Here is a 26,345-nt window from a genome sequence, read left to right as displayed (position 1 = left end):
AGAGGAATTGAAACAGATTGACATTAGGAAAGAAACTGTGATGAGTAGACTGGTAGGACTGAAGGCTAATAAATCCCTGGGTCCAGATGGTCTGCATCCGAGGGTTCTAAAAGAGGTGGCTCAGGAAATTGCGGATGCATTGGTAATCATTTTCCAATGTTCCTTAGATTCAGGATCAGTTCCTGAAGATTGGAGAGTGGCTAATGTTATCCCACTTTTCAAGAAGGGAGGGAAGGAGAAAACGGAGAACTATCACCCTGTTAGCCTAACGTCAGTCGTGGGGAAGATGCTTGAGTCCATTATTAAGGATGAAATAGTGGCATATCTTGATGGCAGTAATAGGATTAGGCCGAGCCAGCATGGATTTACCAAGGGCAAATCATGCTTGACTAATCTGTTGGAGTTTTTTGAGGGTGTAACAAGGATGTTAGACGAGGGTAAGCCAGTGGATGTAGTGTACCTAGATTTTCAGAAGGCATTCGATAAGGTGCCACATAGGAGATTGGTGAGTAAAATCAGAGCTCATGGCATTGGGGGCAGGGTTTCAACATGGATAGAAAACTGGTTGGCAGATAGAGAGCAAAGGGTAGCAGTGAATGGGTGTTTCTCGGACTGGCTGGAGGTGACTAGTGGGGTACCACAGGGCTCTGTATTGGGACCACAGCTCTTTACAATTTATGTCAACGATTTAGATGAGGGCATTGAAAGTGGGCAGATACTTGGCAGATGTCATTCAATGTGAATAAATGTGAAGTTATCCACTTTGGAAGCTGGAACAAGAGGGCAGAGTATTGTCTGAACGGTGTAGAGTTAGGTCAGGGAGAAATGCAAAGAGACCTAGGAGTCCTAGTTCATCAGTCAATGAAGGTGAATGAGCAAGTGCAACAGGCAGTGAAGAGGGCAAATGGAATGTTGGCCTTTATTACAAGGGGAATTGAGTACAAGAGCAACGATGTCCTTTTGCATTTGTACAGGGCCCTGGTGAGACCACACCTGGAATATTGTGTACAGTTTTGGTCTCCAGGTTTAAGGAAGGACATTCTGGCAATTGAGGAAGTGCAGCGTAGATTCACTAGGTTGATTCCTGGGATGGCCGGGCTGTCTTACGCAGAGAGATTGGAGAGACTGGGCTTGTACACACTGGAACTGAGGAGATTGAGAGGGGATCTGATTGAAACGTTTAAGATAATTAAAGGATTTGATAGGATTGAGGCAGGAAATATGTTCCAGATGTTGGGAGAGTCCAGTACCAGAGGGCATGGATTGAGAATAAGAGGTCAGTTATTTAAAACAGAGTTGAGGAAAAACTTCTTCTCCCAGAGAGTTGTGGAGGTGTGGAATGCACTGCCTCGGAAGACGGTGGAGGCCAATTCTCTGGATGCTTTCAAGAAGGAACTAGATAGATATCTGATGGATAGGGGAATCAAGGGATATGGGGACAAGGCAGGGACTGGGTATTGATAGTGAATGATCAGCCATGATCTCAGAATGGTGGTGCAGACTCGAGGGGCCGAATGGTCTACTTCTGCACCTATTGTCTATTGTCTATATTGCTTATGCCAATCCAGGGCTCACTTAAAACTTTCAGGTTTAAATTTTTCAGAAACCCATTCCACCCCCTTGTCAATTATTTCTTTATCTATTTTCCTTTGGTGAGGATTTTCATGTTCTTGCAAGGGTGTCATTAACGATGATCTTCCCATTTAATTTCTTAGTAGTCATTTTATACTGATGGCCTCTACTTTTGCTCTCCCTCACTCTTGCTAAATTGTAGAAACACTGTCATTGAAATTGTATTTCGTAGCATAATTTTGGTGATGCAACTAACAGCTTGATCTAAGTTTCATGTGCAATGAAGTATATTAATACTGACCGCCCTTTTCATTGGGTGGTATTATGGACACTCACATAAACCAGAAATATGCAAAGTTGGCAGGTTTTTTTTGTCAATTCTCAAACCAGCCCTGCCATATGTTAAGCATAGAGAATCTGGAGTTATCAGTGTGAAGAACTCCCCCCTGTGCGATTTAAACGGATCATTATTTACTTGTTTTGCTGGCAATTGATTGGAAAGAGCTTTAATATGGAGACTTACTGATGCTTTTATTTGAGTAATGATGTAATTTGAGTGAAACTGAGAGAATACTGTAGTTGTGAGACTTGTTAGGTTAGTGGCAGTTTCATTGGCTGTGTACAGTGTTTGGAAGGAGGATAAGAGGGCCAGAGCAAAGGACTGCCTGTCAAAAGCAAGAGGATGATATACAGAAAAATGACAGTCAGCAGCAGGATCTGAGTGTTGCAAACACCTGAACGATGGACCAGGACTGAGCTGCCTTACTAATGACATGTTAAGTGCTCTTTTCAATTTCTTTTTGAGGATATTAATAACAAGGCTCAGTTTTGAACACATTGCTGAAATGCCAACAGGTGCAGATCAATCCTAAGGAAGAGCTGAATTTACTCCCTCTTTCAGTAGACGGCAGTAAATAAAGTTACCTCAGGAGGTCCCATGTTTGAAAGGCTTTCTAACCCAACAGACCATTAACTAGACACCTATTACCTTGAGCAGGATGTGGGTGAATACACCATACCCACTCTGCAAGCAAGCATGCAAAGTAATATGGGCTAACTGGGCCAAGGTGTAACCATGGTGATGGTACAAAGTGATAAACATATGAGTAATTGAGAAGGTAAAAGGGAAAAAACATGATTTTGCTTTTTTTTTGTAATTTATTTTTTTATTGAAGTTTATCATCAAACATTTCCATAAGATGTATTTCAGATACTATACATATAATCATATTTATCACAAATCTCCACATAATATTTATCTGAGGTATACATTTATAGAAAGGGGAGGAGAGAAAGAACAATCAAAATAAGAAAACTATGTACAAAGTAGGGAGTGATCTTTTCTTACAACATATTCATTGACTTGTGAGAATAAAATCAGGCCCGTGAGGTGTTATGTAGTTAAAACATTTTTCCCAATATGAATCAAATTGTTCCAACTTATGATTAACAGATGCTGTTATCTTCTCCATTTTGTAAATGTCCATTGTAACATGATTTTTCAGTTACCATATGTAAACTTTGATCAACAAACTCTGAAAGCAATAATCAATATTCAGATTCGGATTAATTTATTTATTGATCACACGTACATTGAAACAGCCAGTAATGTGTCATTTGTATTAACAAACAACACAACCTAAGGATGTGTCCCAAGCCTTTCAGAAAAAAGTAAATTAAAAAATATAAAAGATTTTTTTGCAAAAGCTGGCTCTTCACATTCCAGTCTCTGAAGGAAAACAGCTGTCACTTGGTATATTTGTTTTCACAAGGAACCTCTTCAGTGGGACATATTGTTCCTATCTTTTCTGTCGAGCTAACTGCAGAGACTGGGTGTAAAATGCTGTTTTTCTTCTCCATTCCATTCCCAAATTGACCTATCAATGTGTAGTCTTCTGTCCTGTTACAACAATGCCAATGAAACTTCAAGAAACAACACCTCTTCTTTCATTTTGGCACATTGTAACCTTCCTGATTCAGTGCTGCATATCATCAACTTCAGGTAACTTGATCTTTCTTATTGTATTGAATGACCATTTCTGTCAGTCAAGGTCCAATTCAAAATCTTAGGGCAGCTTCTATTCCACCATTATCAGCATTGAACTAAACACTTGTACAATAAAAATGAACTTTTTGCTCACAATCTTCTTTGCTGGGGCCTTGCACATTGTTGCATGACATTTTCTCTGTAAATGAAACACTATATTAGACCATAAGACATAAGGGCTGAATTAGGCTATTTGGGCCCATTGAGTCTGCTACACCATTTCATCATGGCTGATCTATTTCCCTCTCAACTCCATTCTCCAGCCTTCTCCCCATAACCTTTTATGTACTGTCTAATCAAGAACCTGTCAACCTCCACCTTAAATGCACTTCGTGATTTGGCCTCCACAGGTGCCTGTGGCAATGAATTCCACATTTTCACCATCTCTGGATAAAGAAATTCCTCCGCATCTTTATCGTAAATGGATGTCCCTCTATTTTGAAGCTGTGCCCTCTGGTACTAGACTCCCTCACCAAAGGAAACATCTGTTTCCACTCTATCTAGGCCTTTCAGCATTCATCAGGTTTCAATTAGATTCTCCCCCCCCCCCCATTATTCCATTATTTTAAATTCCACTAAGTTCAGGCCCAGAGCCTTCAATCACCGATCAAATTATAACTCTTTCATTCCCAGAATCATTCTGGAGAACCTCCACTGAACCCTCTCCAATGTCAACACATCCTTTCTTAAATAAGGGGCCCAAAACTGTTCATAATACTCCAAGTGAGGCCTCACCACTGCCTTTTTCAGCCTCAACATTACTTTTATATTCTAGTCCTCTTGAAATGATTGCTATCATTGCATTTGCCTTCCTCACCACAGACCCAACCTGCAAACTAACCTTTAGGAAATGCTGCATGAAGATTTCTTTGCACTTCAGGTTTTTGAATCGTCTCCCCATTTAGAAAATAGTCTTATGCTTTTATTCCTTCTACCAAAGTGTATGACGATACACTTCCCTACTCTATATTCCATCTGCCACCTCTTTGCCCATTCTTCTAATCTGTTTAAATCCTTCTGCAGCCCCCCGTTTCCTCAACGCTACCTACCCCTCCACCAATCTGCGTTACCATCCATAAACTTGGCCACAAAGCCATTCTCTTATTCTGGATTCTCATATTACACTTCCCTTTTTACTACCATGATGACATTATGTTTTGAAATTTTCTGTAGAGATGGCATGCAAGTCAAAGATTTTCCTTTGCGTCTCAGTATGTATGACAATAATAAACCAATGGACATCTGGTTTTTGACTTACTTTTTCTCCCATTCTTATTTCACTGTAACCTGCTGGGAGCAGAATCAGCCTCGAACTTCCCCAGAAACTGTTTTGATTTAGTCTCACCCTATCACAGATACTTATTTATCCCTAGCCATTCCTCCTGCCATCTTCTAGAATATAGAACAGTACAACCCAGGACAGACCCTTCGGCCCACAATGTTGTGTTGAATTAATTAAATTAGTAATCAAATGGCCAACTGAACTAATCCCTTCTGCCTACACAACGTTCATATCCTTCCATTTCCTTCAGATTCATCTGCCTTTCTAAACGTCTCTTAAATGTATCTGCCTCTACCACCACCCCAGGCAGTGTATTTCGGGCACCAGCCACTCTCGATGTAAAACATTTACCCCTCACATTTTCTTTGAACTTACTCCCTTCACCTTAAGTGCATGCCCTTTGGTATTATGCATTTCAATCCTGGGAAAAAGATACTGACTGTCTACTCTATCTACGTCCCTCATCGTCTTATAGACCTCTATCGGAACTCCCATCAGCATCTGCCACTCCAGAGAAAACAATTCAAGTTTGTCCAATCTCTCCTTTTAGCACTTGCCCTCTTAATTGAGACGGCCTCTTAGTAAAGCTCTTCTACACTCTCTCCAAAGCATCGACATCCTTCCTATAACAGGGTGACCAGATGCGGCCTAACTAAAGTTTTGTAAAGCTGCAACATAACTTTGTGACTTTTGAACTTAATGCTTCAAATAGTAAATAACTTTGTGACTTTTGAACTCAATATTTCACCTAATAAGGCAAACATCCCACCCTGCATTTCAGGGGGGGTAGCACCACCACCCCCACTCCCCCCACCCCGCAACCCCATATCCACACCCTCCCCCAGTTGACCTCCAAGGATGTATGGATACAGGACATTTGATTATGAAAGAACACAGTGATGCACCATCAATAACTCTCGGAGACGTGAGTCGAGATAGGCTTTTACTAGCTGGAAGAAAGCACCGTCAGCAGCAAGGGACCATCACACAACAGCTTGGAGACTGAGGGAGGAGCAGTGCCTCCAATCGCCTTTATACTGGGGTCTGTGGGAGGAGCCACAGGAGCAGTCAGCAGAGGGGTGTGTCCAGACAGGTATACATAGTTTACCACATTCACCCCCCCTTTGTTTTAAAAGAGAGTCCCCATGGGGTGAAGTTTCTTACAAGTATATTTACAGGTTAAGTCTATCAGGCGGTCAAATCTGTTGCTGCGATCTACATAGCACCGGCGGTGATTGCACTGGTGCCGGTGGTGATTGCACCGGAGTCAGTGGTTGTGCTGGTTCCGGCCTGACTTGAGGTGTCAGCCCATTAGGCATCAGTAATCCCTCATGCGTGTGCAAGGCGCCCGGTATGGGAGTGTCGTGAGGAGTCTGTGTAGGGCTTGGTGTGCGCAGTGTCTGGTGGGTATACACCTTGGTGGGTACAAGGTTCATGGTTACCATGGAGTGTTCAGGGTAGTGGTCTGATGCTCCTGCGGGCGCCAGGTCGTGGACGGAGACCGTGTCCTCCCGCCCATCAGGTAAGACCACGTAGGCATACTGGGGGTTCGCATGTAGTAGGTGAACCCTCTCAACCAGAGGGGAGTATTTATTGCTCCGCGGATGTTTCCGGAGCAGCACTGGCCCTGGGGATGTCAGCCAAGCTGGTAGGGAGGTCCCAGTGGCAGACTTCCTGGGAAAAGAAAAGAGGTGCTCATGAGGGGTGGCATTGGTGGACGTACATAACAGGGAGAGGATGGAGTGGAGTGCCTCGGAGAGGACCTCCTGCCATCGAGAGACCAGCAACCCCTTTGACTTAAGGGCTAAAAGTGTGGCCTTCCACACTGTGGCATTCTCCCTCTCCACCTTTCCATTTCCCCGGGGATTATAGCTCGTGGTCCTACTAGTAGCAATACCCCTAGCCAGCAGGTACTGGCACAGCTCATCACTCGTAAAGGAGGACTCTCTATCACTGTGGATATAGCAGGGATATAGCTGGCGCAGGGCTTTTATGACGGATGTGGCAGTGGTATCGGGGCAGGGGATGGCAAAGGGGAACCGCGAGTACTCGTCGATAATGTTGAGAAAGTAGACATTGCGGTCGGTGGAGGGAAGGGGGCCCTTAAACTCAACACTCAGTCGCTCAAAGGGGCGGGTGGCCTTGATAAGTTGTGCCTTTTCAGGACGGTAGAAGTGCGGTTTGCACTCAGCGCAGACTTGGCAGTCCCTGGTCATCGTCCTGATTTCCTCAAGGGAGTAAGACAGGTTCCGGGCTTTCACGAAATGGTAAAATCGGGTGACCCCTGGGTGGCAAAGATCTGCATGGAGGGTGTATAGCTGGTTGAGCTGTGCGCTGGCACACGCTCCCCAGGATAGGGCATCAGGGGGCTCATTGAGCCTTCCAGGCCGGTACAGGATATCATTGTTGTAGGTGGAGAGTTCTATTCTCCACCGCAAAATTTTATCATTTTTGATTTTGCACCGCTGTTGGTTGCTGAACGTGAACGCAACTGAGCACTGGTCGGTCAGCAAGGTGAACCTTTTGCCGGCGAGATAGTGCCTCCAGTGCCTAATAGCTTCCACAATGGCCTGGGCTTCTTTCTCCACCGCTGAGTGCTGAATTTCAGGGCCTTGAAGGGTACAAGAGAAGAATGCTACTGGCCTACCTACCTGATTGAGGGTAGAAGCAAGTGCGAAATCGGAGGCGTCACTCTCTACTTGGAAGGGAATGGTCTCGTCCACTGCATGCATCGTTGCTTTGGCAATGGCCCCTTTAATGCGGCTGAAGGCCGCGCAGGCCTCGGCTGAGAGGGGAAATGCGGTGGACTTAACCGGGGGCGGGCCTTGTTTGCGTAATGAGGGACCCATTGGGTGTAATAGGGAAAGAAGCCGAGGCACCGTCTGAGGGCTCTGAGGATGTTGGGAAAAGGGAGTTCTAACAGGGGGCGCATACGGTCGGGATCAGGGTCAATGACCCCGTTCTCCACGACATACCCAAGGATAGCGAGTTGGGTGGTTCCAAACACACACTTGTCCCTGTTATAAGTAAGGTTCAAAGCATTGGCCACATGGAAAAATCGTTGGAGGTTGGTGTTGTGATCCTGCCAGTCGTGACCGCAGGTGGTGATGTTATCCAGATATGGAAATGTGGCCTTCAGTTGGCACTGGTCCACCATCCAGTCCATTTCCCTCTGGAAGACAGAGACACCATTAGTGACACCGAAGGGGACGCGCAGGAAGTGATAGAGCCTGCCGCCCACCTCGAAGGTGGTGTAGGGGCGGTCCTCCGGGTGGATGGGGAGCTGGTGGTAAGCGGATTTCAGATCTATGGTCAAGTACACCTTGTACTGAGCTAACTGATTGACAATATCCGCGATGCGGGGTAGGGGGTACACGTCAAGCTGCGTGAACCTATTGATGGTCTGGTTATAGTCCACGACCATCCTATTTTTCTGCCCGGTCCGAACAACAACCACCCGGGCCCTCCCAGGACTTGTGCTTGGCTCAATGATCCCTTCCCTGAGCAGCCGCTGCACCTCTGACTGAATGAAGGCCCTGTCCCCCGCACTGTACCTCCTGCTTTTAGTTGCCACAGGTTTACAGTCGGGGGTCAGGTTGGCGAACAGTGGTGGGGGAGGGATCTTGAGGGTGGAGAGGCTGCAAGTGGTGTCAGTAGCGTGGCCATTGGCATGGTGCTGGGTGGGATGTACGGGTCGGTGTATGTGTGGTCAGTAGCGGGGTATATGACGAAGTCCCACAAAACTGAGGATTCCTGACAGTGAGTGGTGGGAGGGGCCCATTGTCACACTTTTCAGGTGGCTCTGGAAGTCGAGCCTCAATAGCACAGGGGCACACAGTTGAAGCATGACCCGTAATGCAAAGTCCCGATATTCTGTGCCCTGCACCACCAATGTCGCTACACAACCCCCCCAGATGTCTGTGGAATGCGACCCAGAAGCCATGGTGACCCTCTGGCTTACCGGCTGTGTCATGAGTCCGCAGCGTTGCACCCTGTTCGGGTGAATAAAACTCTCAGTGCTGCCCGTGTCAAACAGGCAGCTAGTCCTGTGCCCCTCCACCAGGATGTCCATCATTGACCTTGCAAGCTGGTGTGGGGTGCTTTGGTCGAGGGTTACGGAGGCCAGAGTTGAACCGCCATCTTGGTGCCTGGTAAGCATCCGTGAGTTGGAGGCAGGGCGAGGTGATGCCAACAAAGATGGCCGCCCCCATGCCTCACATGCGGCGCTGCTCGACCTCGCTCGTGGTTTAGATTTACAGACCATGGCGAAATGGCCCTTCTTTCCGCAGCTGGAGCAGGTAGCTTCTCGGGCCGGGCAGCATTTTCGGGGGTGCTTTTTGAGTCCGCAGAAGTAACACTGTGCTGACTCGCGACTGGCAGCAGCTGTGGTCGATTCGCTGTAGGGTTGTAGGGAGTTCACAGACTTGCGACTGGCAGCAGCTGTGGTAGCTTCGCCAGAGGGTTTCGGGGAGTGCACGGACTTACGACTGGCAGCAGCCGAGGTCGATTCGCCGGTGGGTGGCGGGGTCTGCAGCGTCCATGGGACCGGCGGGAGATCGCGCGGCTGGACAGCGTCAGCGTTGTGCAGAGCAGCCTCCAGCGTGTTGGCCAGCTAGATCGGCGTTTTCCAGCAGCCGCTGGCGCACGTACATTGACCTGATCCCCGTAACGAAGGCATCTCGTACCAGGAGCTCCACATGCTGTTCCGCCGTCAGTCCACTGCAGTCGCAGGCCCACACGAGTGTCTGTGGGGCCCGGACAAACTCAGCGGTCGACTCTCTGGCTTGCTGCCGCTGCATCGCTAAGCGATGTCTTGCGTAGATGGTGTTCACCAGCCGCAGGTACTGTCTTTTGAGGGTGTCCAGTGCCCCTTGGTAGGTCGGCAGGTTCCTGATAAGGGAGTATACTTTCAGACTGACCCTGGAAAGGAGAATTTTGTACATGATAGCAGGCTCAGTCACGTGAATCTCTTCCAGGTACGATTGGAAGCATGCAAGCCAGAGTTCAAAGGCAATAGCTGCTTCTGGGGCTTGAGGATCAATGTCCAATTTTTCCGGACATAAGATACTCTCCATGTTTTAAAATTCCAGCTAATAAAATTGATGCACCATCAATAACTCTCGGAGACGGGAGGCAGATGATAGGCTTTTATTAGCAGCAAGAGACCACCACACAGCATCCTGGAGACTGAGGGAGGAGCAATGCCTCCAATCGCCCTTATACAGGGGTCCGTGGGAGGAGCCACAGGAGCAGTCAGCGGGGGGGGGGGGGGGCGTGTCCAGACAGGTATATGTAGTTAACCACACACAGCAATTTATTTGATCACAGATTGAAATTATTTACACACTCACACACACACATATATATTCCTTGTTGAGTATTTTGTTGGCAGTCTCATGCTAATAGCTAAATGCTAATGCAAATAGCTTTTCTATTTCTTTTGCAAATTTTCCTTATACTGTGACGTGGCTTGCTTGGCAGATTTGAGTATTTTGCTGGAAGTCTCAACCTCATAGCAGTCTGTGTCAATGAATTTGTTAATTTTGCAAGACATCAGATTCACAATTATATTTTTATATTATCATGAAGTTGTTTTTTTATTCTATTACAACTTCAAGCAAGTCTACAGGGAGTCTGGCCTCATCACATAAGACATCAATGGAGTAGCTCCTTAGCAGCTCGCCAGCTAGTTTAAATAATGTTAGCTATGCTAATGAGCGAATGGCACCTGTTAAACTCACCTCAACATGTCTTTTACAGTCATTTAACCCACCATGGGCAATAGAAAAGTCACTGTTGCAAACAGTGCAGCAAGCAACACTGTCAGTATTTTTGAGTCCTATTAGGCAGGGGTTCACTTTAGTGTAGTCTGGGGTGAAGTACGTTTTATATTTTCTTTTTTTGGAACACTCTGCCATGGCGCTGCAGGACACTAAACTGAACTGATGGACAATGAGAGGGAGACAGAGGTCGACTGTAAAGCCCGTCCACAGAGAACACTGATTGGTCTACTTAGCACAAAGAGAGACCAATCAATAGACAATAGACAATAGGTGCAGAAGTAGACCATTCGGCCCTTCGAGCCTGCACCGCCATTCTGAGATCATGGCTGATCATCTACTATCAATACCCAGTTCCTGCCTTGTCCCCATATCCTTTGATTCCCCTATTCATAAAATACCTATCTAGCTCCTTCTTGAAAGCATCCAGAGAATTGGCCTCCACTGCCTTCCTAGGCAGTGCATTCCAGACCCCCATAACTCTCTGGGAGAAGAAGTTTTTCCTTAACTCTGTCCTAAATGACCTACCCCTTATTCTCAAACCATGCCCTCTGGTACTGGACTCTCCCAGCATCTGGAACATATTTCCTGCCTCTATCTTGTCCAATCCCTTAATAATCTTATATATTGCAATCAGATCCCCTTTCAATCTCCTTAATTCCAGCGTGTACAAGCCCAGTCTCTCTAACCTCTCTGCGTAAGACAGTCCAGACATCCCAGGAATTAATCTTGTGAATCTACGCGGCACTTCCTCTGTAGCCAGGATGTCCTTCCTTAACCCTGGAGACCAAAACTGTACACAATACTCCAGGTGTGGTCTCCCCAGGGCTCTGTAGAAATGCAAAAGAATTTCCTTGCTCTTGTACTCAATTCCCTTTGTAATAAAGGCCAACGTTCCATTAGCCTTCTTCACTGCCTGCTGCACTTGCTCATTCACCTTCAGTGACTGATGAACAAGTACTCCTAGATCTCTTTGTATTTCTCCCTTACCTAACTCTACACCGTTCAGATAATAATCTGCCTTCCTGTTCTTACTCCCAAAGTGGATAACCTCACACTTAATTCACATTAAATGTCATCTGCCAAGTATCTGCCCACTCACTCAGCCTATCCAAGTCACCCTGAATTCTCCTAACATCCTCATCACATGTCACACTGCCACCCAGCTTAGTATCATCAGCAAACTTGCTGATGTTATTCTCAATGCCTTCATCTAAATCGTTGATGTAAATCGTAAACAGCTGTGGTCCCAATACCGAGCCCTGTGGCACCCCACTGGTCACCACCTGCCATTCCGAGAAACACCCATTCACCGCTACCCTTTGCTTTCTATCTGCCAACCAGTTTTCTATCCATGTTAATATCTTCCCCCCAAGCCATGAGCTCTGATTTTACCCACCAATCTCCTATGTGGGACCTCATCAAATGCCTTCTGAAAATCGAGGTACACTACATCCACTGAATCTCCCTTGTCTAACTTCCTGGTTAAATCCACAAAAAACTCCAATAGTTTAGTCAAGCATGATTTGCCCTTGGTAAATCCATGCTGGCTTGGCCCAATCCTATCACTGCTATCTAGATATGCCACTATTTCATCTTTAATAATGCACTCTAGCATCTTCCCCACTACTGATGTTAGGCTGACAGGACGATAGTTCTCTGTTTTCTCCCTCCCTCCTTTCTTAAAAAGTGGGATAACATTAGACATTCCCCAATCCTCAGGAACTGATTCCTCCCCCTCCCTCTCTCTCTCACTCAGCTGCTCTCAAAAAAATCGATTTCCGGGATATTGCAGAGCTCAAATCTCACAGAGCTCAAAGCCCTGTGTTCACAGATTTTACTGATAGGTCTACTTAGCACAAAGAGAGACCAATCAGGATGCTCTCCCTCTCCCTCTCCCTCTCCTCCTTCTCCCTCTCCCCCCCCCCTCTCCCCCTCTCACTTGCTTGCTCTCAAAGAAATCAGGGATACTGTATATAATTTGCGGGTGTCAGGGAGCCACTTATCAATATCTGGGAGGCTCCTGGAACTTCCAAGAGAGATGGGATGTCTGGACCCCAAGATCCCTCTGCTCGTCAAAACTATTAAATGTCTTGCCCTGAATAGTGTATTGTCTCTTTGTTTTTGACTTACCAAGGTGCAACATTCCACATTTGACCAGGTTAAACTCCATCTGCCATTCTCTGCAACTTTGATCTCTTTCCCAGTTTTGACAAATGGTTTGAATCTGGAACACTAACTGTTTCTCTCTCCCACCACAGATGCCGGGTGACCTGCTGAATGTTTCTGGCATCGTCTGTCTTTATTTCAGATTTCTAGCTTCTGCAATATTACTGATTTTAATTTCTATTCTACAGTGGGACTAGTCTGTAAATAGTTACATTCACATCAATTCAAAATTTTCCTTCTGTTGTAATGAAATCTGAAAAAAAAAGCACCTGCAGGAATCCTGAAGATGTTTCAAGGGTCAGTGACGGTAGATGAACACCCATTGCCCATTGTCACATGGAGTTGTCAGTGTTGAATCACAATAGTAAGGAACAGGATGTTGACAGAGCCACAGGCCCACACCATATAGAATTACTATATCTCTAAGTAATCCAGGATAAGTGAGTGAAAGGTTTAACCAGGGTACCAGTATGAAATGGTAATTCATGAGTAAAAGAGATGGAAATAAAAAAGACATAATCTGTCAATTCAAAACACTTGAACTCCAGTTGGTAAACACAAAAACAGCATTCTAGGCCATGCAGAAAAAGTACATAAAAGCTAACTTCTTTTTCAAAAAGGCAGCTCTTCACACTTCAATCTCATAGGGCAAACATTTGTCACTTAGTGAAATTGTTTCTTTATGGAACTCCTGTCATGTCTTTTTCCTCTGAATGTTTGATGAAAGCAGTAGCTTGAAATATGGATTTTGAAGAAAAATCTATTGGTGTTTACTGTCACTGGGCCTTGAAGCTGAAAACATCTTCAGGATTGCTGTAGGTAACCTTTTGTTTTTGGATGTCATTACAACAAAGGAAAACATTGTTGAAGTGATATGAATTCAACTGTTTGCAGACCTGATACATAAGGCTCTTCTTGTGTATATCTGCTGCTGAGAGCTTATTTTCTGTTGTACTGTTGTCTTACTATTTGACAGGTGTTCCTGGTTTGTGGCCCTTTTATACATCTCCCCATCATTATACACATCCAAAGAAACTGCCACTAAATCCTACACATCTGGCAACAACAGCATTCTCTCAGTTCCTCACAAATTGCAACATTACTCAAATTAGAGCACCAGCAAGTCTCCACAATTAAAGCTTTTTCTAATCAAATACCAACAAACCAAATAACTGATTAGCCCTGTAAATTGCACATGAGGGAGTTCTTCCTGCTGTTAAAATTTAGGTTCTCCTTACACATTATACATGGCAGCGTTGGTGTCAAATCAGCATTGTAAAAATTCACAATGCAGTCTGCCAGCTTTGCAAACTTCTGGCTTTACTTGAGCATGATGCTATCTTCTGATCAAAAGTGATCCGGGATTGATTGCAACTGTGTTCCATTCAGAAAAATGGTCATCAATCACACAATACTGAATATCAGGAATTCAGATAAATGTTTCAGTTAATTTATTTTTAACTAATTATATCTCTAAACTTTTAACAATGAGTTATTTGTTTTGATAATTTGTTGAAATAAAGAGAAGTATTTTTTCCCTCTTGGATCAACAAAGCTTAATGAAAATCTGTTACTAAATGTTCTTTAGTCAAATTCTTAACAATGATCTATTATCAATTAACCATCTGCTTATGGTATGCAGCTTTATCAAACTCTGGTAAGGTTTTGGAGTTTTACAGTCAGTTCTGAGCATCCCTTTATGGGGAAGATGTGCACACTTTGGAGAGGTTGCAGAAGTGGGTTTACCATGATGACTACTGGTTTAGGGTGCATTTGCTATAAGGAGAAGTTAGACAAACTTAGGTAGTTTTCTCTGGAGCAGTGGAAGCTGAAGGAAGTTCTGATAAAGGTTTACCAGGTGATGAGAGGCATAGATAGAGTAGAAATCCAGTATTTTTTTTTCCTCCAGGATTGATATCCCTACCTGACCTGTAAAAAGATTTTAATCTATCCTATAAATGTCTCCTATAACTTCATATACATCTATCAGCTCACTTCTCTACCTCCTTCATTCCATGGAAAACAGATGCAATCTCTTCCCACAACTAAACTTGGATACAGTCTCGCCTGTTTAGGCTTTCCTCATCAGACATGTTCTCTCATTCCAGGTATCAGTCCTGTTAAATTGCTTCCTATACACTGTATTTATAAATATGAAAATCTAAAAACTGCAAATGGTGTAAATCTGAAAATCAAAATTGCAGGATTGCAGGCTTTTCTGTTAAATTGCAGAAATTTGTGAAAGTCACCACTCAACATCTGTGAATAGAGAGAGTTAATGTTTCAGTCAAAGACCCTGTATTTCTATCCTCCCATTGATCAGAGGACAACTACTGTACAGAGTAATTCAGATCCAGTCTCACCATGTCCCATATTTATAAATCGTTAGTCTTGAGAGACTATGGATTTGTGCCTTGGAAAGTTTCCAGGGCGCAGGCCTGGGCAGGGTTGTATGGGAGATTGGCGGTTGCCCATGCTGCAAGTCTCCCCACTCCACGCCACTGATGTTGTCCAAGGGAAAGGCAAGGGCCGGTACAGCTTGGCACTGGTGTCATCACAGAGCAGTGTGTGGTTAAGTACCTTGCTTAAGGACACAACACGCTGCCTTAGCTGAGGCTTGAACTAGCGATCTTCAGATCACTAGACCAACGCCTTAGCCACTTGGCCACACGCCAGCACACCTGGAGCATAATTTCCCCATGCTTGTACTCAACCCTTAACAATAACTAACAACATTCTACAGCTTTCCAAATGATTTGCTATAATTCATATTCTAGTCTGTTGTGAATTATGCAATAGAACATCCAGATCCCTCTGAGTACCAGAACTTCCAAACTCTCATTTAAATAAAGTAGCCTTCCTGCTTTTCATGCTAAATTGGATAATTGCAAATTTTTGCACATTAGACTCTATGTAAGATCTTTGTCCACCGACTTAACCAACCTGCCAGTTTATTGCCACTTCAGAATTACCCCTTGTGTTATTAGAAAATTCAACAAATGTACCTTTGGTACTTTTGTCCAGGTCACTTATACGAACTATGAAAAGTTGAGACCATAGCGCTGATTCCTGTGCCACACCATTCATTACATGTTGCCAACCATTTATGCCTGAAATATAAAAAAAAGGCAGATGCTAGAAATCTGAAATCTGTTTAATTGTCTGTTTACTGTATGTCTACTCTGTTTCCTGTAACCAGCCAATCTTCTACCCATGCTGTTGTGTTACTGCCTACACCATGAGCTTTATTTTCTGCAATAGATTTTGACCTGTCCTCATATGGAAAGATTTATTGTCTCAATTTGTTAAAACCGTCCACTGTTGATCCAATCGGCCTCCATGCTGCAGGACTGCTTCGATGACGTCGACTGGAAAGTCTTCCATGATGAGGATGTCTCCAAGTTCACTAATGGAGTCACGTGCTTCATCCAGAAATGCATCAGCGATGTTGACCCCAGAAGTCGGTCAGGATCTTCCCAAACCAGAAACCCTGGATCAATAGTTCCGTGTGAACAGCACTTACAGCACGACATCGAGTTTACATTGCTGGCAATCAACAAAAGCTCAAGAAAAGCAGCTACGATCTGCACAAAGCTATCAAGGCTGCAAAACAACAATATAGGGAGAAGATTGAGTCAAGATTCACAACGAGTAGCACACATGACTTGTGGCGAGGGCTGCATACCATCACAGGCTTCAAAGCCAACTCAATCACTTTTATGCTCAGTTCGATGTCGCTAACTCTGAGCTACAGAGGAAAGCCGCCACTACAACCTGCACCTGGTCATCTCTGAGGCAATAGACAATAGATGCAGGAGTAGGCCATTCGGCCCTTCGAGCCAGCACACCCATTCACTGTGATCATGGCTGATCATCCACAATCAGTACCCCGTCCCTGCCTTCTCCCCATACCCCTTGACTCTGCTATCTTTAAAAGCTCTATCTAACTCTTTCTTGAAAGCATCCAGAGAATTGGCCTCCACTGCCTTCTGAGGCAGAGCATTCCACAGATGAGGCGGAGGTATGCAGATGTTTCCAACGAGTGGACAGTCACGAGTCTGTGGGACTGGCGGCATCCCAGGACAAGTACTCAGGATATGTGTGCAGCACAACTGGCAGATGTGTTTACAGACATTTTTAATCTCTCCCTCTCCCAGTGTAGAGTGCCCTCCTGCTTCAAATTATCCACCATTGTCCCTGTACCAAAAAAAGACCAAGGTAACATGCCTGAATGATTGGCGTCCTGTCGCATTCACCTCAATAATATGCAAATGCTTTGAGAGGCTGGTCAAGGATTATTTCTGCAGCCTGTTACCACCCAAACTGGACCCCCTACAATTCGCCTACCAACACAACCAATCTACAGATGACGCAATAGCCACTGCTCTACATACCGTCCTTACACATCTGGAGGATTCGTGTGTAAGAATGTTGTTCTTGGACTACAGTTCAGCATTCAACACCATAGTTCCATCCAGGCTCGACAAGAAGCTCAGAGACCTCGGCCTTCACCCTGACTTGTACAGCTGTATCCTGGACTTCCTGTCAGATCACCAGCAGGTTGTAATAGTGGGCTCCCTCACCTCCAAACCTCTGACTCTCAACACAGGAGCCCCTCAGGGCTGTGTACTGAGTCCCCTCCTTTACTCCCTGTATACCCATGACTATATAGCCACGCACAACTCCAGTCTATCAATTAAATTTGCTGATGACACTACATTGATTGGCCTTATCTCAAACAATAACAAGGTGGCCTACAGGGAAGAAGTCATCTCTCTGACACAGAGATGTCAAGAAAACAACCTCTCCCTCAATGTCGTAAAAACAAAGGAGCTGGTTGTGGATTACAGGAGGAATGAAGATGGGCTGACCCCTATTGATATCAATGGATCTGGGGTTGAGAGGGTAAATAGTTTGAAGTTCCTCAGCATCCACATCACCGAGGACCTCACGTGGTCTGTACACACCAGCTGTGTGGTGAAAAAGGCACAACAGTGCCTCTTTCACCTCAGATGGTTGAGGAAGTTTGTTATGTTAATCCTAAGAATTTTCTACAGGGCACAACTGAGAGCATCCTGACTGGCTGCATCACAGCCTGGTATGGGTACTGTGCCTCCCTTAATCACAGGACTCTGCAGAGAGTGGTGCAGACAGCCCAGTACCATCTGCAGTTGTGAACTTCCCATGATTCATGACATTTTCAAGGACAAGTGTGTAAAAAGTGCCCGTGGGATCATTGGGGACCCGAGTCAACCCTACAACAATCTATTCCAGCTGCTGCCATCTGGGAAGCGGTACTGCAGCATAAAAGCCAGGACCAACAGGCTCTGGGACAGCTTCTTCCACCAAGCTATTGGACTGATGAACTCTCACTGATTTGAGAGTACTCTATGTTACATTCACTGTTCTATTTATTATAAATTACTATGATTGCACATTTAGATGGAGACGTAACATACAGATTTTTATTCGTGCATGTGAAGGGTATAAGAAATAAATTCAATTCGATTCAATTAATTGGCAGTGAAAGCAGCAGTGTTCCTGGATTACTGCTACTTAAATTATTATGTTGCAGTGACTACAGATGCAACCAACAGAAGACTGCAGGTTAGAGTGTGGTACTAAAGAAAAGCTGTCAATGTTTTCCTTCCACTCTAAATGAAAGACCCATCATTGTTAGATGCTAATGTTATGGCCCTTGGCATCTTTGAACCTTTTCCTCAATTTGCAACATGGAAGCTGTTACTTAATTTTTACTTCTGCTTTGACATTGACAGTTCCTTCTCTCCTCACAGCCCCAACTTGCTACCACACTCAGAGCACCAGTGTTAAAATTCCCATGGCTTTTACGTTATCTTCACACCTCATTCTAAACTTCTGATCAGGAGTTTGAAGTTCTTGAGCACTGATACTGACCATCAATCCTACTGATTTCTTGTAACATCAAGTCAGCCCAGAGTTTAAACTCTGGTCCTGAAAAATTGTTACAACTGAAATCAAAATTCTATTGATGTATCTCAGTTGCTACTCCAAATGTATCTTCATAATGTGTCCAATTTCAAAAATAGTGAAGGTAATTACTTTATATCATTAGAGCTTTTATTTGGAAAAAATACCAACCTTCTGAAGCACAGCATCTAAACTTTGGGTGATTCCAAAACATCTGTATTTCCACAAATTCTCATCTCAATTGCTAACATTTCTCACATTTAACTTGTATTGAAAGCATAAAGGTAGAAGCTGTTGATTGTAACTTTGGTTGATCATACCCCTGGGGCATCTTTCATTGGAAAAATGTAAAATAGTGAATGATGAAATCTGATCAACTTCCCACAGCCTGTTTAAATTGGAATTGCCAACAAAAGTAAAGCAATTTTTTTTTGTATTTATTACCCTCTGTTTGATCTTGTAACTTTGGCCATCTGTTGTTATGAGTTGTCTCGAGTAAGTAATTTCCATAGTTATGGGGCATGCAGCACAGAGAAAGGCCCCTGTAATGTCTGCAGTAGCCATTATTTACATTATTTCTACACTAATCTTATCCTTATTTTCTCCTCACGATCCCATCCACTCCCCCCAGATTCTAACACAGCATGTAGTAAATCAATCAGCAATGGCCAATTAATTTAACACCCTTGCCTTTGCTTATGGGAGAAAACCAGAGCACCCAGAGAAGGCTAAGTAGTTACAGGGAGAGTGTTCAAACCTCGGTCAGCACTGAGGTCTGAAAAGAGCCAGAGTCACTGAAGCTGAGAAGCAGCAACTCAGCTAACTATGCCATTGTGCTGCAATGTTAACAAGTTGCTCTGTCGTGTTTAATCCAAGGCTAGTTTCGGGGAGTTCTTTATTTATAGTTCTGATAAACATTATCTTTGCAGTTATTTTCAAGAGAGAGAGGTATCAATTGTTTTCTTTTAAAACAGCCGTTGGAACAGTGTGTACAATTTTCCGAGTCAAGGTGGATGAAGCTGCTTCTGTCTCCTTTGGGACATACTGAAACAGTTAATTGAACAATGAGAAAAGCAATAAGGCATCTTAGCTTCACATGTTTTTCCTGTAGCCGGCCCAATGAAAGAAAGTCATTAAATGATGACCAATAAGTGCATCAACCACTCCCCGCTCCACAACCCCTCTGCAGCATGAGGTCTCAAGTCACCCTTTAATTATAGGATAGCTGAAATTACTGTGTGAAATTTCATAGTAAAGTATGAAAGCAATTTATTTACATTAATCTGGTGTCATTTTAATTTACAGATTGGTTAAATAGTGATGTTTTTAATATGAATCATAAATACCTCTGAAATTTAAAGTAGATGTTTAAGCCTTCACAGTGGCCAAGCTTGCATTCTTTGGTACAGGTAGTGTATGTTACAGAACTTCTGCTTTTGACATGTGAGAAGCTTTCTTATTAATTTGACTGGCAGCATGTCGATGGGTTTGGAAAGAATATACTTGAAGTATGCAACAGGCAGTTGAATTTGAGTAGACAAATCTTACTTCGAGGTTTTTGTGACAGATCATCAAAGGAAATATCCTTTATGTTAGCAATAAAACGCTTCAATTTGGTAAATCATGTTTTTCTTTTGGCAGGTTTGAGGCTTGATCTTCAAACACCCTTTTCCACAATTGATGAAAAGATGTGCTGGTTCATTGAAAGCTGTGATAAATGTCATCATGGAAATCTGCCTTTGTCTCATGTGTCTCACAGTACAGGAAGGGTCTAGGAGTGAACCTTTATTGTTGGGTGATTTCATGCAGCAGAGTCAAATGGGTACAAGACCTTTATCATCCAAATATTTGGTGTAGGGCTTATTTTAGCTGAAATTGCTGATTATGGTTTGTAGTTCAGCCTCTGAGCTGCACATATGCAAGCATTGCCCATATGCTATAATTTGACCACTGAGATTCAGGTGATCTTGGTCCTGGCATGTAATCACTGAAGGTTGAAATGTTTTCTTTAGTTTAGAAGATTTGCTCTATTCTTGCAGAGAGTATGTTAGAGCTGAGATGCAGAATTGCTCAAGATGGATTGTGTCATTTCCCCAAAGCTTTCTGCAGCCTTTTTTTTTGAACCAGTCTTCTCTAAGAATGGTTCTGTTGTGCACCTGTTTGATTTATCTTATGATGTGTGTGCTGTCATTCAATGCATGATGGTGTGCAAGTCATGATGGTGATTTCTTTATGTAGTCAGCCAAATTTGAGGAGAGCGTTCCACAGCCCTACTGTGATAGAGTCAAAGGCTTTGTTGAGATTGACAGACCCTATGTATGACGATCAGTGTAATTTCTGAAAACATTGTTGTACAATGGAGATTAAGTCCACTTTGCCTCTAACTGGATGGTATTTTAACAAGGCAGACAATGGAGTCTGGTGGAGTTGCTCATATGGTATGTATTTACCTTCCTCTTCTCAGATATAGATGATGAGGATGTGGATTGGTCATGTTGCTGTGAAGTTTTAAGGTTTCAAAGGGAATACTATCTGCTCCTGAGGCTTATTATTTTTGAACTGTGCTATGAATAATGGCAATGCTGGCTCAGTCGATTCTTTGTGTGATACAATTACGAATGCTTATGTCAAGGACAGATTTGGGTTGAGGAAGTCTTTGAAGTGTTTCTTCCACCAGGTAGGAAGCACAGGACACATATTCAATGATTCAGGAACAGTTCCTTCCCCTCTGTCATCATATTTGTAAACCATCCAAAATCATAATCTCATTATTTCTTTTTTATTGCACTATTTATTTAGTAATTTATCATTTATATTTTAACTGTACTACCATGTTTTTAACTGTACAGCTGCCACAAAGCAACAATATTTACATAATAATAAACTTGATTCTGGGATCTTGCCCTTCTGTCTCTGATGAGTTAATTCTTCTTGACTTGGTGATGTGGGGCCTCAGGTATTAGTGTTGCAGGTGGCATTTACCTTACTGAGGAACTGCACGTATGGCTGTAGCAAATTACTGAGCAATCTGTGCTCCCTCAGCCCATCATCTGTAATATTGATCCCAGTTTTCTACTGGCCCTTTACCTTCAGGTGGCTGTGGAGTTGCTTGTTTTCTGTAGATAAAAGCTAGAATGTCTGTCTGAGGAATACCTTAAATTTGTGCTTAGTTAGCTCATTCATCATTTCCTCTTCATTCTCAGGCAGCTAGTCTTGTGGCTCTTGTTAGACAACAGTCTTCTCACTAGAACCAATTATCGCCTGATTTCAGGGGAGTTTATGAACTCTGAACACCTTGTGGCTCCTTTAGGCTGGGACTTGTCAGGCTCCTAATGGGTTTAAAAGTAAGTGGTTACAGAGGCTCAGTGAGTTTACAAGATACTTTGATTGGGTCAGAGGGTGTTCACTGTAAAATGAGTTTCTCATGTAATTTGTAGACTTTAACTTAATTTAAAGTAATTAAAGCTGTGGCTATCTATTTTAAATTTATCTAAGGCATGGCAGGAGAGCTTGGACCTGTGGCATGCTCCTTCTGTGCAGTGGTGGAAAATGGACACTTTTTGCTGTCCGTGGCAACCACTTGTGCATGAAATGGATGCAGCTAAGCTACTGGTTCACCACTTCCTCTGGTGAAAGCTGTGGCTGGATCCTAAAGCTGAACTGTATGTGAAACACATGTTTAGGGATGTGTTCATGAACTGTGCACAATAATGGCACCAATATTAATAGTCCAAAAAATATGTAATATATGCAAAGTGTTTGCAGTTACTTGAGCAACAAAAACATTTGGTCTAAATATCAAAGATCATTGTTGTATTTGTACTTTGATTTTGTCTATTCCTCTTTATTAATTGTTATCTGCTAATTTTATGGAAAGATACTTATATGTTTTAGATGTATAGATTGTCTTAACCTCCCAGATGTTTCAGTGTTTATTTGTTAATTATTCTTTGCATATGGTGATCAGGATATTATAACGAAAGCAATTTTCTAATGTTATTTCTAGTTATAACTAAATTGAATGTTAATTAAAAATAGTAAATCTCTGTTTTTATAACATAATGTTTGAAATAATTAATTTATAATACTGCAATATACGCTTCATTTTGCACAGTCTCTGTACGTTTATTTTCTTGTCAGTGTGTGTCAGGTCAATTAATTTGAAAGATAAAAACAAAAATCTGTTTCTGACTTGTCAAGTGTAAAATCAAAATAAAGCATTTACTGGAAAGTGAAGTAAAAGTCAAAATACTGGAAATACTCAAATTCAGGCAGCATCTGTAAAAGGGGAAAAGGTTTAACCAAAGTTAAAGGTCAATACTCACTGTCTGTCCTTGATTGCCATGTGAAGTTGGTGGAGAGCGATAGCCTTGCACAGCTGCATTGATCTGGTGAAGACCTTCCAACAGTTTTGTTGGGTAGGGATCTCCAGGATTCAGATTCAGCAACAATGAAGGACCAACTTACAAAGTAAATGTATTATCAAAGTATGTATATGTTACCATATATATTGACATTCATTTTCTTGCAAGCATTTATAGGATAAAATAAATATAATAGAATTTTACAAAAATAAACTACATGAGCAGACAAAGTCTGACAACCAATCTGCAAGAAACAAACTATGGAAATGAAAATAATACTGAGAACATGGGTTGTAAAGAGATCTTGAAAGTGAGTGGGTCTGTAGGGCCCAGAATCGTACGGAGTAGTAATGAATGAAATTATCTAAGCAGATTCAGTAGCCTGGTGGTTGTAGGGTAATAACTGTTCCTGAACTTGTTGGTGTGGGACCAAAGTACCTCCTGCCACAGTAGCAGGAAGAAGGCATAGTCTTGATGATGAGGTCCTTTGATGATGTGGGCTGCTTTCTTGCAGCAGTGCTCCATGCAAATGTGCTCAGCAGTGGGGAGGGCCTTTCCTGTGATGGACTGGGCTGTGTCTACCATTTTCTGTAGCCTTTTTAATTCCTGGGATTGGTGTTTCCATATCAGGGTGTGATGTAACCAGTTAAGCTACCCTATGCATCTATAGAAGTTTGTCTGAATTTTTGGTGACATCCTGAATCTAAGCAAATGTCTTGGAAAATAGAGGCACTGTTGTGCCTTCTTTGTGACAGCACTAATGTGCTGGTCCCAGGACAGATACTCTGAAATAGTTACACCAAGGAATTTAAAGCAACTGATACTCTTCACCTCCAGCCCCCTCATGAGGACAGGCTCATGCTCCTTTGGTTTCCTCCTCTCTGAAGTCAATAATCAGCTCTTCGCTTTTTTGCTGAATGTGAGGTTTTTGATGTGGCGCCGCTCAAGCAGATTTTCAATCTCCCTCCTATCCACCAATTTGTCACCACCTTTGATTCAGCTAATGACAGTGGTGTAATCAGCAAACTTAATATATTTAACTTAATGTAACCAGCAGAAAGCAGCATTTCCAATATGGGTATTATGTAACTTTGATGAGAACCTGCAGGTGTGGTGTTCCTGAGCACCTGCTGTACCTCAAGCATGAGTGCTTTGTCCACTGCTGTATTTTCTCTGCACTCATCTCTGTGAGGTTTGGTAGAGTTCAAACACCATCTTCAAATCTGCTGATGACACCACAGTTGTGGGCAGACTCTCAGGTGGCAATGAGGTGGCATATGGAATGAGATCGATCGGCTGCTTGATTGGTGGCACAACGAACTTGCACTCAACATCAGCAAGACCAAGGAAGGGGAAGTTGGCAGAGTGCACACCAGGCCTCATTGAGGGGTCAGTCGTGGAAAGAATGAACAGACGCAAGTTCCTGAGTGTCAACATTTCAGAAAATCTATCCTGGATCCAACATATTGATGAAATTGCAAATTCCCCTTTGATTCTTTTTCCCATAACATATACTAGGGCAATTTACACTGACTCTACTTCATTAGGGGCTTGGGGAGATTTGGTATGTCTCCAAAGACTGTAGCAGTTTTTTACAGAGGTACCATGGAGAGCATTTTGACTGGTTGCACCAGTGCCTTGTATGGAGTCTGTAAAGCACAGTATTGAAAGAGGCTGCAGAGAGTTATAGACTTGGCCAACTCCATTACAGGCACAAGCTTCCCCACCATCCAGAACATCTTCAAAGCACAGTGCCTCGAAAAGGAAGCATCAGTCACAAAGGGCCACCGCCACCCAGGACGTGGCCTCTTCTCAATTCTACCATCAGGGAGGAGGTACGGGAGCCTGAAGATGCGTACTCAATGTTCTAGGAACAGCTTTATTCCTCTCCACCATCAGATTTCTGAATAGTCTATGAATCCATGAACATGGTCTCACTATTCCTCTTTTGCACTAGTTATTTATATTGTTATTGTACCTTATAGTATTTTTTCACTGTACTACTGCCACAAGAATAACACATTTCATGAACTGTCAGTAATAATAAACCTGATGCTGATTTTTGCTTTTCTTGGTGGCAAATATCAGGGCTTGGAAGACGCTTGTGGAATGACCTGGGTAAATAAGTTGTATACTTAAGTAAAAGGTAAACATAGTAACCAGTTTGAACTGATGATGAAATGTTTAGGGCAGTGGGTGAACTGTGTTGTTCTGGGTTTAACTTTAACAGCAGTGTGACATCATTGAATGTAAAAGACATTTGGCTGAAGAAGGTCATACTTGGCACCTTCGTGGTACAAATTTTAGTTGGCAGTTCTTTAATGTGTGTTAATTTGGGTGGTGATGGTCTTCTGTAATGGTGGAGATCTTGGAAACAAGCCAAAATGGATCATCCACTCAGCACTTCTGGTTCAATGTGTTTGTTAGTGCTTCAGCCTTTTGCACTAATGATGGGCCCTGCATTAATAAGGATGGCAGTGTTTTTGGAATCTCCTTCTATCAGCTGTTCAATTTTCCATCATTTTCGTGACTAAATTTGGGACTACAGCCTTTCAATCTGATTTATTGATTCTAAAATTGCTTAACACTCTTGCACGGTGTTTTCACTGTTGGTTGTATTTTCATGTTGTAGCTTCACAAGCTGACACCTCATTTTTAGGAATGTCTACTGCTACTCTTGGCATGTTATGCTGCTCTCCTTGAAGCAGGGTTCTTCGTCTGCCATATTGTCATAACAGAGTACAAGAAGTTCCAGAATTGTTGAACTATACATTTCTTCACCTCCTTATCAGCCACATGCGTGCCCAGCTTTTGAGCTGCTAGATCTGCTCAGATTCTCACTTAGCATAATCATAATCTTATACTCCACAGTGGAAGTAACGAGGCTAAGAAGGTGTTTCCTCCCTTTGTTAGATAGGCTGCTGCTTTTGTGATGAGGTGTCCTTCATTTAAGGAGATAGTACTTTTCAAACAGCAGTTACAGTGCTTAAGGAATGGATTGCTTATTGTGAAGAAATTTTTCTGTGAATATGCCCAGGTATTGCAATTCCAGTCACTTAAAAGTTTGGTTAAAAAGAAAATAATTGACAAAAATATAAATTCCTAATTATTACATTATTTTGGTCTTTTAAAAAACTTTGTTATGGTTACTTGTAACGTTAGTATTTCCATTGCTGCTTCTG

General features: G+C 43.1%; 1 protein-coding gene across 1 annotated transcript in view; it reads left to right on the top strand.

The window, feature by feature from the left end:
• si:ch211-51h4.2 (uncharacterized) overlaps window positions 1-26,345 on the top strand; it is a 422,439-nt gene that overhangs the window by 70,613 nt on the left and 325,481 nt on the right. The gene's annotated exons all lie outside the window — the stretch shown is intronic.

The sequence above is a fragment of the Hypanus sabinus genome, chromosome 2 (genome assembly GCF_030144855.1).
Source record: "Hypanus sabinus isolate sHypSab1 chromosome 2, sHypSab1.hap1, whole genome shotgun sequence".
Taxonomy (NCBI): domain Eukaryota; kingdom Metazoa; phylum Chordata; class Chondrichthyes; order Myliobatiformes; family Dasyatidae; genus Hypanus; species Hypanus sabinus.
The sequence above is the reverse complement of the archived record's forward strand: the minus strand, read 5'-3'. Positions and strand labels throughout refer to the sequence as shown.